The 14987-nt window shown below is 35.7% G+C and overlaps 2 long non-coding RNA genes across 2 annotated transcripts; both read left to right on the forward strand.

The window, feature by feature from the left end:
- Positions 1-1835: 1835 nt before the first annotated feature.
- Positions 1836-2866, forward strand: LOC131154489 (uncharacterized). Its single transcript, XR_009136451.1, has 2 exons — positions 1836-2067; positions 2147-2866. It is a non-coding gene; the product is annotated as an uncharacterized LOC131154489 (long non-coding RNA).
- A 4750-nt stretch (positions 2867-7616) lies between these two features.
- Positions 7617-14417, forward strand: LOC131154490 (uncharacterized). Its single transcript, XR_009136452.1, has 3 exons — positions 7617-7895; positions 7975-12830; positions 12947-14417. It is a non-coding gene; the product is annotated as an uncharacterized LOC131154490 (long non-coding RNA).
- Positions 14418-14987: the final 570 nt, after the last annotated feature.

Genomic DNA, 14987 nt, shown 5'->3' on the forward strand with positions numbered 1-14987 from the left:
ACACTTCTTATGAAATCCCAAGGCTTCAGTCTAGTAAACTGATTAATGGAGCATCTCACCTCAGTTGTGGGACGGTCTTGCCCCCTATTAGTTCGAACCACCTCAGCCATAAGTTGCTGTGTGAAATTCTGCAATACACTCGTAGACTCACTGCCAACCTCATGGCCGGCACCCTCACTACTACTACTTCCCACATTGGCAGTATTGTCCTTGGATTCCATCCTGAAAAGCAATTGTGAACATCCATTAAAAGAGTAATAGCCTAAGTATCAGCTAATACTACAATGCTACAGACTCAGTTCCCTAAATCAATATTCTTAATATTGACATACTCCATCAATTTAACATCCTCATTCTAATTCAAGTTCCGCCCTTCCACTTAGAAACAAAACCGTCAATGGATTGCCGTGATTTTTTGAACCTTTTGATTGATCCAGAAAAACATAGAAGTCTGTTAATGCATTTCTATTTCTAGGTATACAAAGCAAAAATCAAATGTTTTATACATATCCTAAACTCTGGTAAAGTCTAATCTACATAACCTTGCAACCTAAGTTCCTAGAATTTCCATAACCAGGCAATATGAACCATATCACACTTCCAGCTGATAAATGCTTTGATACCAACTGTAATTCCTTGGCCCATTATACGGCCCTAGAGTGCAACTACACCTGTATAATACACCTATCTCTAATAAACGTACATATACAACCCACCCTAAATAGGGACATACGGGTATTTCATACTAATCTGACATCTCATGCACAGCGGAAAACATAAACATCCATATGGAAATTCTAAAAGGCATACCAGAGCTTCAAGCTGTATCCTCAAATACATAAGATCGTACTTTAAAACATCACATGTTCTCAAAATCTCCAAAAGATATTCTAGACTAAATCTATTACATATACAGAACACTTACTAAGCTAAAATCAAAATAACCCTTCAAGTCCCCCTAGCAACTAGGATCGACGTCCTGTAGGACCTGAAACAAAGGTTGTATGTTGGGGTGAGGCACTTCTCAGTAAGGTGGAAGATATTACATCAGTGTGTGAACACATGCGTTTATTTCAATTAAAAGCAGATACATATAAGGCATATTCTCAATACTATAATATTGGAGATATATAGATATAATTCCTATGATAAATGGTTTAGCATCACAACAAGTGAGAGTTCTCGAGGTTAGAGTAGGGTACAGGCCCATACACTATATGATCTCTATGCCCGATACTCAAATTTGAGCACCTTTTATTTTAAAATTGAATCCCAAATATTTTTAAATTAAGTCCTGGATATTTTTAAATTTTAATCCCTTTTATTTTAAAATTGAGTCCTAGATATTTTTAAAATTTGAGTCCCGAATTATTTTTTAAGTCCTAGATATTTTTAAATTTGAGTCCCTTTTTAAAATTGTGTCCTAGATATTTTAAATTGAGTCCCGATTATTTTTAAATTGAGTCCATTTTATTTTAAATTTGAGTCCCTAATATTTTTAAATTAAGTCCTATTTATTTTAAAATTTGAGTCCTTTTATTTTTAAATTAAGTCTTGGATATTTTTAAAATAAGTTCTGGATATTTTAAAATCGAACCTCGGTTATTTTAAAATTGGGTCTTTTTATTTCCAGGAATTAAATAGGGCCCCACAAGACAATCAAGTTTTCATATTTTATATGAGAATACAAATATAGGAGAATATGCTAGAATATCCAATGCCAAAGGGAATATGCCAAAATATACAAATTTGAATTAATCGAGGAATCTGCAGATTAAGAAATGAAATTCAAAATCCTATGCCTATAAAAGGGCATGCAAACAAATGCGTTAGACACCAAGGTCAGTCATAGCCCCATTCCTCTCTCTCTCTCTCTCTCTCTCTCTCTCTCTCTCTCTCTCTCTCTCTCTCTCTCTCTCTCTCTCTTTCTCTCTCTCTCTTGTAGTTTCTCCCTCTCTTCCAGAATAGCTCAGCGATGGCAGCGGAACACCTCCCGACCTACCCAGTCAAATTGATGAAGACGAACGGAAGTTGATTTCTTATCCGATGAAACTAAAACTTTACTAGGTTATTTTTTACCCTTTATTCTTTATTTTTACCAGTTGAATTATTTTTTTGAGTTTTATAAATTTATTTTTGTGTCCAGGATAGTAGCCTCATCAAAGCAGCAGTGGAGTCACCAATGCTTGCACAATCAAATTGATGAAGACAATCGGATAGTGATTTCTTATAAAGAGGGAGATTGCCAAGTTTCTGCAGCAGTGCTTGATGTGCCAGCAGGTTAAGGCTAAGCTCCAAAGAGTGGCGAGATAGTTGTAGCCACTTCACATCCCTCAGTGGAAGTGGGATCATATTTCTATCTTCTTTACCGACACCCACCATCTCTCTGCCTCCCCTGATAACTTGAACATTGCAAAGGTTACCTTCTGCTTCTCTGTGCAGTTCAGAACATCCAGGATCTTCTCGATCTCCTGAATCCAATCCTCATTTCGAATCAGATCTGCACTTCCTATGAAATCCCAAGGCTTCAATCTAGTGAACTGATCAATGGAGCATCCCATCTCAGTTGTGGGACGGTCTTGCCCTCCATTCGTTCGCACCACCTCAGCCATAAGTTGCTATGTGAAATCTCGCAATACACTCATAGAGTCACTGCCAGCCTCATGGCCGGTGCCCTCACTACTACTACCTCCCACATTGGCAATATTGTCCTTGAATTCCATCCTGAAAAGCAATTGTGAACATCCATTAAAAAAGTAATAGCCTAAGTATCAGCTAATACTACAATACCACAGACTCAATTCCCTAAATCCATATTCTTAATATTGACATACTCCATCAATTTAACATCCTCATTCTAACTCAAGTTCCGCCCTTCCACTTAGAAACAAAACCATTAATGGATTGCCCTAATTTTTTGAACCATTCGATTGATCTAGAAAAACACCGAAGTTTGTTAATGCATTTCTATTTCCAGGTATACAAAGCAAAACTCAAATGTTTTATCCATATCCTAAACTCTGGTAAAGTCCAATCTACATAACCTAGCAACCTAAGTTCCTAGAATTTCCATAACCAGGCAATGTGAACCATAACACCCTTCCGGCTGATTAATGCTCTAATACCAATTGTAATGCCTTGGCCCATTATACGGCCCCAGAGTGCTTCTACACCTGTATAATACACCTATCTCTGATAAACAAACATATACAACTCGCCCTAAATAGGGACATATGAGTATTTCATACTAATCTGACATCTCACACAGAGCGGAAAACATAAACATCCATACAAAAAATCTAAAAGACATACCAGAGCTTCTAGTTGTATCCTCAAATACATAAGATTGTACTTTAAAACATAACATGTTCTCAAAATCTCCAAAAGATATTCTAGGCTGAGTCTATTACATATACAGAACACTTACTAAGCTAAGATCAAAACGACCCTTCATGTCCCTCTAGCAACTAGGATTGACGTCCTGTAGGACTTGAAACAAAGGTTGTATATTGGGGCGAGGCACTTCTCAGTAAGGTGGAAGATATTACATCAGTGTGTGACCACATGCATTTATTTTAATTGAAGGCAGATACATATAAGGCATAGTCTCAATACTTTAATATTGGAGATATATAGACATAATTCCTATGATAAATGGTTTAGCGTCATAACAAGTGAGAGTTCCCGAGGTTAGAGTAGGGTACAGGCATATAGGACCTCTCCGCCCGATACTCAAACCTGTGACTTTGCCCATTTTAGTTTTCAAATCATAAATATGCATATTTAGAACACTCTCCATTTTAGAAACAATAATAACAAATGCCAACACATTAAACCCCTTGGCTTCGGGTTACACGATTTACTATAGTCCAACTAGTACCACTTGGTCCATTAATCCACCAATGGCCACTCCAATGTCTAGCCAACTATCTTGATACCCACACTGAAAATCATATGTGTGCTTGCGCTGTATCTAATATATATAAAGCAACGGAACTGCGCTTAACATTGAGCTTTTTAAGGCTCTTTTATAATGGTGAGCTTTCTAGGGCTCTCATATAACGGTGAGCTTTTTTAGGGCTCTCATACAGTTCCAGTATTTTCACAAACTCATACAATTGTACTGTGGCATAAACTAGCACACAACCTCTCGGTTTAACCCATTTTACACTTATAGCTCGGTTTATAACCAGCACCGATTTTCAACATTTTTCACATAGCAAAATGGAACTCCAATTCCCACAGTTCATATACGTATTTAAAGAGATTCACATATTCCATTTCATATCATATGTCACACTAGTTTGATCAAAAATCCGTTATATACTATATAACTCGATAAATATCATTTAAATGGAAAATAAAGGGTTCAAGTATTCCTATGTTAAGATTAATGCAAATAAAGAGGTTTTTGAAAAGTTTGAAGATCACACGTCAAAATCCTCATTTTTACCAAAATTGTAAAATTGTAAAATCGGCATTTTTACTCGGTGAAATTTTGCAAATAAGCAGTCATATCATGCATATAAACATAAGCTAACTTTTAATGGTTTAGTTTTATAAAAAGACTGATGTTAACAAATCCCCTTACCTATTTCTGAATTTCAAAACACGAACTATACGGCTCCCAAAACAGCGAACCGGGTTCTCAAAACCTATATATTGAAGAACAATACTTCAATATTATTCAATCTACTACAGATCTACCAAAATGAAAATGAATTCATATCCTTACCTCAATTTTAGGGACAATCCCAAAAATCTTTAAAATGACGATCTGATCTGCTATAACTATAGAGTTTCCTCCCCCCCCCCCTATCCACGCAAAAACTTCCGATCGTAGAAACAGATGATGAAATGCAAAGGATCGTAGAGAGAGATAGAACTCGCAAGTTCTAGAGAGAGAGAGAGAACTCGCTAGTTCTAGAGAGAGAGAGAGAGAGAGGGAGCATTTGGGTTTTCTTACCCCTTAAGAAACCAAAAATGATATTTATAGACTCTTTAACTGAGTCAAATTCGTCAACGAAGTGGCACCTTCATCAACGAACCATCCATGCAGTTTGTAGACAATGCTCTACCTTCATCAACGAACCCCATCCGGATATTTTTCTTGGTTTGCTTGGTATTTCTTCGTCGACGATGCTTTGAATTTTGGCGATGAACAACTGAAGGGACTTCATCAACCAATATATGGCTTCATCGACGAACCCTACTAAAATTCCCTTTTTACCCTTTTCTTATTTATTTTCCTTATTTACGGGTTCGGGTATCCACATTACACACATGTTGGACAAATTGCTGAAATGGAATATGGTTTTCACTGAAAATTACATCCCTAGAGATGTGGACTCATCCCAAAGGAAGATGAAGACATTGATATCCCTTATGATCTGGAATGTATCCCATAAACACACAAAGTGTGGATCTAAGGTCTAATTTATTATGATTGTATGGATGCAAATTTGGCTAACATGCTACCCCAAAGATCTAAAGAAAATTGTAATGAGGTATTTTTTTATAAAGCAGTTGAAAAAGAAATTATTTTCTAAAATTGATGTAGGCATTTTATTTATGATAAAAACCAAAGTTTGAAATGCCTTGGACTAGTATTTTGTTGGCATACATGCTTGAGTTAAAAGAGATAGTCCAGTTTCAACAATATAATGGTGATGATGCTCAACTGTCCCATTTTAAGCATGGGAATATAGACATGTGAGGTGATGAACCAAATTATTGAACAATTTTCCTGGTTAGTCTAAGTTCACCATCCCTGTCTGTTTGCACAATTTTAATTTTTGAGGAAAATTAATTATAGACATAATTTAAAAGGCAATAAAATTTAAAGAAACATCTTATTTAGATTGGATCAAAAAACATCAAATATATTTAGAGAAATCATCAATGATAGACAAGTAAAATTTACAACCATTCAAGGATAAAATAGGGTCTGGACCCCACACATCTAGGAAGAGTAACTCAAATGGATGTAAGGACCTAGAGGGTGATGAATAATGAGGAAGTGCATGTTCTTTTCCTTGATAACATGTTGAGCAATGTGAAATAGGTTTGTGAGAATTTATTGGAAGCTTAAACTTACTAATGATGAAAGAGGTAGTTTTTAGGGATGCATATCCAAGTCTGAGATGCCATAGGTATGAAGAAGTGTGTTTGCCAATGTATACTTGAGGAGAGGATGAAACTGACACTATAGTGGTGCTATCTGTAGGTAAGACACACAAGCCATTTTCAATGTTTCCCTAAAGTATAACCCTCGGAGTTTGTAAATCCTCCACTAGAAAATAGTTGGAATGAAACTCAAAGTAAACGAAATTGTCATAGCAAAATTAACAAATGTACAACAAATTTTTTTTGTAATTCAAGGAACATGGAGAAGTTGATAAAGATTAAATTTTCTAGTGGGAGTGTGCAGATGAGCAGAACATGTATGATGTATAGGCATCGTAGAACCATCTTCAACGCCTATTTGATTCGAGCCCTGATATGAAGAAGAATCCAAGTTTAGGTTGCTAAACTCATAAGTGAAATATGATGGGTTGCAATAGTGTCAGGATACCAAGAATGAATATTCTATGGGGTGGAAGGAAGAGTGGTGATATTTTCCAATAATGGGGGAGATGGAGCTATTTGAAAGCTATGATCAAATTTGTGCTAACAGACCAAGGCTGAGTAGTCGGGTTTGTGACACACTTGACACAGGAGCCAATTATCAGTGTAGACACCCTAATTTTAACCAGACCTTTTTGAAGAGACCTTACGTAATAAGAAATCAACCTTTTATCCCAGGAATTGGAGGATCTGTATTGAAAAATCTGGTTGAGTCTTGAATCTTTGAAATTGAGTCCTTTAATTTAAAATTTAAGTTTTCTTTTTTTAAAAAAAAAATTGAGTTTTTCTTATTTTAAATTGTGTTATTTAATTTCAAAATTGAGCTTTTAATATTGAGTCCAATATATTTTAAAATTTGAGTCTCTTTTATTTTAAAATTGAGTCCCAAATATTTTTAATTTGAGTCGATGATATTTTTAAATTTGAGTCCCTTTTATTTTAAAATTAAGTCCCAAATATTTTTAAATTAAGTCCCGGATATCTTTAAATTTTAGTCCCTTTTATTTTAAAATTGAGTCCTAGATATTTTTAAAATTTGAGTCCCGAATTATTTTTAAGTCCTCAATATTTTTAAATTTGAGTCCCTTTCTAAAATTTTGTCCTAGATATTTTAAATTGAGTCCCGACTATTTTTAAATTGAGTCCATTTTATTTTAAATTTGAGTCCCTAATAGTTTTAAATAAGTCCTATTTATTTTAAAATTTAAGTCCTTTTATTTTTAAATTAAGTCTTGGAGATTTTTAAAATAAGTTCTAGATATTTTCAAATCGAACCTCACTTATTTTAAAATTTGGTCTTTTTATTTCCAGGAATTAAATAAGGCCCCACAAGACAATCAAGTTTTCATATTTTATATGAGAATACAAATACAAGAGAATATGCCAGAATATCCAATGCCAAAGGGAATATTCCAGAATATCCAATGCCAAAGGGAATATGCCAAAATATCCAAATTTGTATTAATCAAGGAATCTACAGATTAAGAAATGAAATTCAAAATCCAATGCCTATAAAGGGCATGCAAACAAATGGGTTAGACACCAAGGGCGGTCATAGCTCCCTTCCTCTCTCTCTCTCTCTCTCTCTCTCTCTCTCTCTCTCTCTCTCTCTCTCTCTCTCTCTCTCTTGTAGTTTCTCCCTCTCTTCCATAGCGGCAACGCCAGAATAGCTCAGCGATGGCAGCGGAACACCTCAAGACCTACCCAGTCAAATTGATGAAGATGAACGGAAGTTGATTTCTTATACGATCAAACTAAAACTTTACTAGGTTATTTTTTACCCTTTATTCTTTATTTTTACCAGTTGAATTATTTTTTTGAGTTTTATAACTTTATTTTTGTGCCCAGGATAGTAGCCTCATCATAGCAGCAGTGGAGTCATCGATGCCTACATAATCAACTTGATGAAAACGATCAGATAGTGATTTCTTATAAAGAGGGAGATTGCCGAGTTTGTGCAACAGTGCTTGATGTGCCAGCAGGTTAAGGCTGAGCTCCAAAGAATGGTGAGATAGTTGTAGCAACTTCACATCCCTGAGTGGAAGTGGGATCATATTTCTATCTTCTTTACCGACACCCACCATCTCTCTGCCTCCCCTGACAACTTGAACATTGCAAAGGTTACCTTCTGCTTCTCTATGCAGTTCAGAACATCTAGAATCTTCTCGATCTATTCGATCCAATTCTCATATCGAATCGGATCTGCACTTCCTATAAAATCCCAAGGTTTCAGTCTAGTAAACAAATCAATGGAGCATCCAATCTTAGTTGTAGGACGTTCTTGCCCCCTATTCGTTCACACCACCTCAGCCATAAGTTGTTGTGTGAAATCCTGCAATACATTCGTAGTGTCACTGCCAGCCTTATGGCTGGAACCCTCACTACTACTGCCTCCCACATTGGCAGTATTGTCCTTGGATTCCATCCTGAAAAACAATTGTGAAAATCGATTAAAAGAGTAATAGCCTAAGTATCAGCTAATACTACAATACTACAGACTCAGTTCCCTAAATCCATATTCTTAATATTGACATACTCCATCAATTTAACATCCTCATTCTAACTCAAGTTCCGCCCTTCCACTTAGAAACAAAACCGTCAATGGATTGCCATGATTTTTTGAACCTTTCGATTCATCCAAAAAAACATAGAAGTCTGTCAATGCATTTCTATTTCCAGGTATACAAAGCGAAACTCAAATGTAATGCCTTGGCCCATTATACAGCTCCAGAGTGCTACTACACCTGTATAATACACCTATCTCTGATAAACATACATACACAACTTGCCCTAAATAGGGACATACGGGTATTTCATACTAATCTGACATCTCATTCATAGCGGAAAACATAAACATCCATATGGAAAATCTAAAAGACATACCAGAGCTTCTAGTTGTATCCTCAAATACATAAGATCGTACTTTAAAACATAACCTGTTCTCAAAATCTCCAAAAGATATTCTAGACTGAGTCTATTACATATACAGAACACTTACTAAGCTAAAATCAAAACGACCCTTCAAGTCCCTCTAGCAACAAGGATTGATGTCCTATAGGACCTAAAACAAAGGTTGTACGTTGGGGTGAGGCACTTCTTAGTAAGGTGGACGATATTACATCAGTGTGTGACTACATGCGTTTATTTCAATTGAAAGTAGATACATATAAGGCATATTCTCAATGCTGTAATATTGGAGAGTTCCCGAGGTTAGAGTTGGGTACAGGCCCATACACTATACGATCTCTATGCCCCGTACTCAAACCTATGACTTTGCCCATTTTAGTTTTCAAATCATAAATATGCATATTTAGAACACTATCCATTTTCGATACAATAATAACAAATGCCAACACATTAAATCCCTTGGCTTCGAGTTAGGTGATTTACTATAGTCCGACTAGTACCACCTAGTCCATTAATCCACCAGTGGCAACTCCAATATCCAACCAACTATCTCGATACCCACACTGAAAATCATATGTGTGCTTGCACTGTATCTAATATATATAAAGCAACAGAACCGCGCTTAACATTGAGCTTTTTAAGGCTCTCTTATAACGGTGAGCTTTTTAGGGCTCTCATATAACGGTGAGCTTTTTAGGGCTCTCATACAATTACAGTATTTTCACAAACTCATACAATTGTACTGTGGCATAAACTAGCACAAAACCTCTTGGTTTAACCCATTTTACGTTTATAGCTCGGTTTATAACCGGCACTAATTTTCCACATTTTTCACATTGCAAAATGGAACTCCAATTCCCACAATTCAGATATGCATTTAAAAAGATTCACATATTCCATTTCATATCATATGTCACACTAGTTTGATCAAAAATCCTATATACTATATAACTCGATAAATATCATTTAAATGAAAAATAAAGGGTTCAAGCATTCCTCTATTAAGATTAATGCAAATAAAGAGGTTTTTGAAAAGTTTGGAGATCACACGTCAAAACCCTCTTTTTGACCAACATTGTAAAATTGTAAAACCGGCATTTTTACTCGGTGAAACTCCGCATCGCAAATGAGCAGTCATATCATGCATATAAACATAAGCTAACTTTTTAATGGTTTAGTTTTATTAAAAAACTTATGTAAACAAATCCACTTACCCTTTTCTTATTTATTTTCCTTATTTACGAGTTCGGGTCTCTACATTACACACATGTTGGACAAATTGCTGAAATGGAATATGGTTTTCACTGAAAATTACATCCCTAGAGATGTAGACCCAGCTGAATGGAAGATGAAGACCTTGATATCCCTTATGATCTGGAATGTATCCCATAAACACACAAAGTGTGGATCTAAGGTCTAATTTATTATGATTGTATGGATGCAAATTTGGCTAACATGCTACGCCAAAGATCTGAAGAAAATTGTAATGAGGTTTTTTTTTTTTTTTTTATAAAGTAGCTGAAAAAGAAATTATTTTTTAAAATTGGTGTGGACATTTTATTTATAAGAAAAACCAAAGTTTGAAATGCCTCGGACTAGTATTTTGTTGGCATACATGCCTAAGTTAAAAGAGATAGTCTAGTTTCAACAATATAATGGTGATGACGCTCAACTGTCCCATTTTGAGCATGGGAATATAGACATGTGAGGTGATGAACCAAATTATTGAAGAATTTGCCTAGTTGTTCTAAGTTCACCACCCCTGTCTGTTTGCACAATTTTAATTTTTGAGGAAAATTAATTATAGATATAATTTTAAAAGGCAATAAAATTTGAAGAAACATCAAATTTAGATTGAATCAAAAAACATCAAATATATTTAGAGAAATCATCAATGATAGACAAGTAAAATCTACAACCATTCAAGGATAAAATAGGGTCTGGACCCCACACATCTAGGAAGAGTAACTCAAATGGATGTAAGGACCTAGAGCGTGATGAATAATGAGGAAGTGCATGTGCTTTTCCTTGATAACATGTTGAGCAATGTGAAAAAGGTTTGTGAGAATTTATTGGAAGCTTAAGCTTACTAATGATGAAAGAGGTAGTTTTTGGGGATGCATGTCCAAGTCTGAGATGCCATAGGTATAAAGAAGTGGGTTCGCCAATGTATACTTGAGGAGAGGTTGAAACTGAAGCTGTAGTGGTGCTATCCATAGGTAAGACACACAAGCCATTTTCAATGTTTCCCTAAAGTATAACCCTTGGAGTTTGTAAATCCTTCACAAGAAAATAATTGGAATGAAACTCAAAGTAAACGAAATTGTCATAGCAAAATTAACGAACATACAACAAATTTTTTTTGTAATTCAAGGAACAAGGGGAAGTTGATAAAGATGAAATTTTCTAGTGGGAGTGTGCAAATGAGCAAAACATGTATGATGTATAGGCATCATAGAACCATCTTCGATGCTTATTTGATTTGAGCCCTGATATGAAGAAGAATCCAAGTTTAGGTTGCTAAACACATAAGTGAAATATGATGGGTTGTGGTAGTGTCAGGAAACCAAGAATGAATATTCTGTGGGGTGGAAGGAAGAGTGGTGATATTTGCCGATAATGAGGGAGGTGGAGCTATTTGAAAGCTATGATCAAATTCGTGCAAACAGACCAAGGCTGAGTAGCCGGGTTTGTGACACACTTGACACAGGGGCCAGACACCCTAATTTTAACCAGTCCTTTTTAAAGAGACCCTGCGTAATAAGAAGTCGACCCTGTATCCCGGGAATTGGAGGATCTATTTTGAAAAATCTGGTTGAGTCCTGAATCTTTGAAATTGTGTCCTTTAATTTAAAAATTAATATTTCTTTTTTTAAAAAAATTGAGTTTTTCTTATTTTTAATTGTGTTCTTTAATTTCAAAATTGAGCTTTTAATATTGAGTCCCATATATTTTTAAATTTGAGTCCCTTTTATTTTAAAATTGAGTCCCAAATATTTTTAAATTGAGTCCATGATATTTTTAAATTTGAGTCCCTTTTATTTTAAAATTGTGTCCCAAATATTTTTAAATTAAGTCCCGGATATTTTTTAATTTTAGTCCCTTTTATTTTAAAATTGAGTCCTAGGTATTTTTAAACTTTGAGTCCCGAATTATTTTTAAGTCCTGGATATTTTTAAATTTGAGTCCCTTTTTAAAATTGTGTCTTAGATATTTTAAATTGAGTCCCGACTATTTTTAAATTGAGTCCATTTTATTTTAAATTTGAGTCCCTGTTATTTTTAAATTAAGTCCTATTTATTTTAAAATTTGAGTCCCTTTAATTTTTAAATTAAGTCTTGGATATTTTTAAAATAAGTTATGGATATTTTAAAATCGAACCTCAGATATTTTGAAATTGGGTCTTTTTATTTTCAGGAATTAAATAATGCCCCACAATACAATCAAGTTTTCATATTTTATATGAGAATACAAATACAGGAGAATATGCCCGAATATCCAATGCCAAAGGGAATATTCCATAATATCCAATGCCAAAGGGAATATGCCAAAATATCCAAATTTGTATTAATTGAGGAATCTGCAGATTAAGAAATGAATTTCAAAATCATATGCCTATAAAAGGGCATCCAAACAAATGGGTTAGACACCAAGGGTGGTCGTAGCCCCCTTCCTCTCTCTCTCTCTCTCTCTTGTAGTTTCTCCCTCTCTTCCATAGCAGCAGCACCAGAATAGCTCAGCGATGGCAGCGGAACACCTCACGACCCACCTAGTCAAATTGATGAAGACGAACGGAAGTTGATTTCTCATCCGATCAAACTAAAACTTTACTATGTTATTTTTGACCCCCTATTCTTTATTTTTACCAGTTGAATTATTTTTTTGACTTTTATAACTTTATTTTTGTGCCCAGGATAGTAGCCTCATCATAGCAGCAGTGGAGTCATCGATGCCTACATAATCAACTTGATGAAAACGATCAGATAGTGATTTCTTATAAAGAGGGAGATTGCCGAGTTTGTGCAACAGTGCTTGATGTGCCAGCAGGTTAAGGCTGAGCTCCAAAGAATGGTGAGATAGTTGTAGCAACTTCACATCCCTGAGTGGAAGTGGGATCATATTTCTATGGATTTCATGACGAGTTTACCGTCAGTGCAGCACGGACAGAATGCTATTTGGGTGGTCATAAATTGACTGACAAACACCACTCACTTTATTGCTATCAAAGTCAACTACTCCATGGATAGACTGGCTTAACTATATATTCAAGAGATAGTACGATCACATGGTGTGCCAGTGTCTATAGTATCAAACCAAGACCCACGTTTCACGTCACATTTTTGGAGGAGCTTGCGGGAAGCTCTGAGGTCTCAGTTATTATTTAGCATGACGTTTCATCTTCATACTGACGGGCAATCAGAGAGGACGATTCAAATATTAGAGGATATTCTACGAGCATGCATGCTAGATTTTGGGTGTAGTTGGACCCAGTTTATGCCGCTGGTAAAGTTTGCATATAATAACAGCTATCAAGCCAACATCGGCATGGCACCTTACGAGGCATTATATGGTAGGAGGTATCGTTCTCTATTATACTGGGATGAGATAGGTGAAAGGCAAGTTTTGGGACCAAAGTTAGTGTAGCCGGCATACGAAAAATTCCAACTTATTAAAGAAAGAATCAGTGCAGCTCAGAGTCAACAGAAAGGCTACGCAGATACTCGCCGCCGGAAGTTGGAATTTGAAGTGGAAAACCATGTATATCTTAAAATAGCATCACTAAAAGGAACTATGAGGTTTGGGAGGAAGGGTAAGTGGAGCCCTAGGTTTATTGGCCCTTTCGAGATACTTGAAAGAGTGGGGTTAGTTGCCTATCATCTAGTTTTACCAATTTTATCTAGAATACATGAAGTACTTCATGTTTCCATGCTGAAAAAATACATCTCAGATCCCTTCCATATGGTCAAGTTTTCAGAGATACAACTCAGAGATTCACTAGTTTGTGAGGAGATACCAGTACAGATCTGAGACAGCAAATGAACAGGAATTGCACTGTAAGAAAATTTCATTGCTAAAAGTCTTGTGAAAAAATCACACAGTGGAAGAAGCTTCTTAGGAGCTTGAAGAAGAAATACGATAGAATACCCGCACCTATTTAGTGGGGACCAGCAGTAATCAGGAAAAATGTAGATAAGTATGTTAAATTTCTTTTATGCAGGATAATCAATACATGTAATAATTTTTTGTTAGTAGGTAGTGTTTTGGTTTTGGGAGAATTTTTCTTTTATGTATTTGTAATCTTCCAGAACTCTAAATGTAACCATGGTATTCCTCTACCATAAATGAGGGTAAGTAATAAAATAAGTAGCCTATTTTCCTCAAAATATGGTGTTTAATGCAGATAGTAAATTTCAAGGATGAAATTTTTTGAGTAGGGGAAAATGTAGAGACCTAAAAATTTATAGTCATTAAATAATAAAGAGAGAGAAAAATAGGTGGAAGGAAAAGAAATTCAAAAAGGGGACAAAGCAGGGTTCGTCGATGAACTCTCTAGTCTAGTCGACGAACTCCTTCACCGGTTCATCGTACGCCATGTGTCTCATTAACGAAAATATACCGAGAGTGGTGATGTCAGGCCTGAAGTTCATCGACAAAGGTTATGAGCTCATCGACGAACTCCCTTCTTGGTCTCGTCAACGAGGTAACGTGTCTCGTCGATGAATCCAGGTGTATAAATATACCTACCTCAAGTTTTCAACGAGAAATTTTCATGCAAAACTCTCTCTCTCACACACACTAGATTTCGTCTCTCCCACCTTTTTTTTAGGTTTCTAGCTTCATTCCTTGCCGGTTCGATGATCAGAAGCCACCACGCTACTCTTGTGAAGATTCTCTTCAAATCTGCTGGAGAAGATCGTTGGTTAGGCCTACTTGGGCACCATCCCAAAATTTGG

This window comes from Malania oleifera, chromosome 4 (genome assembly GCF_029873635.1).
Source record: "Malania oleifera isolate guangnan ecotype guangnan chromosome 4, ASM2987363v1, whole genome shotgun sequence".
Taxonomy (NCBI): Eukaryota; Viridiplantae; Streptophyta; class Magnoliopsida; order Santalales; family Ximeniaceae; genus Malania; species Malania oleifera.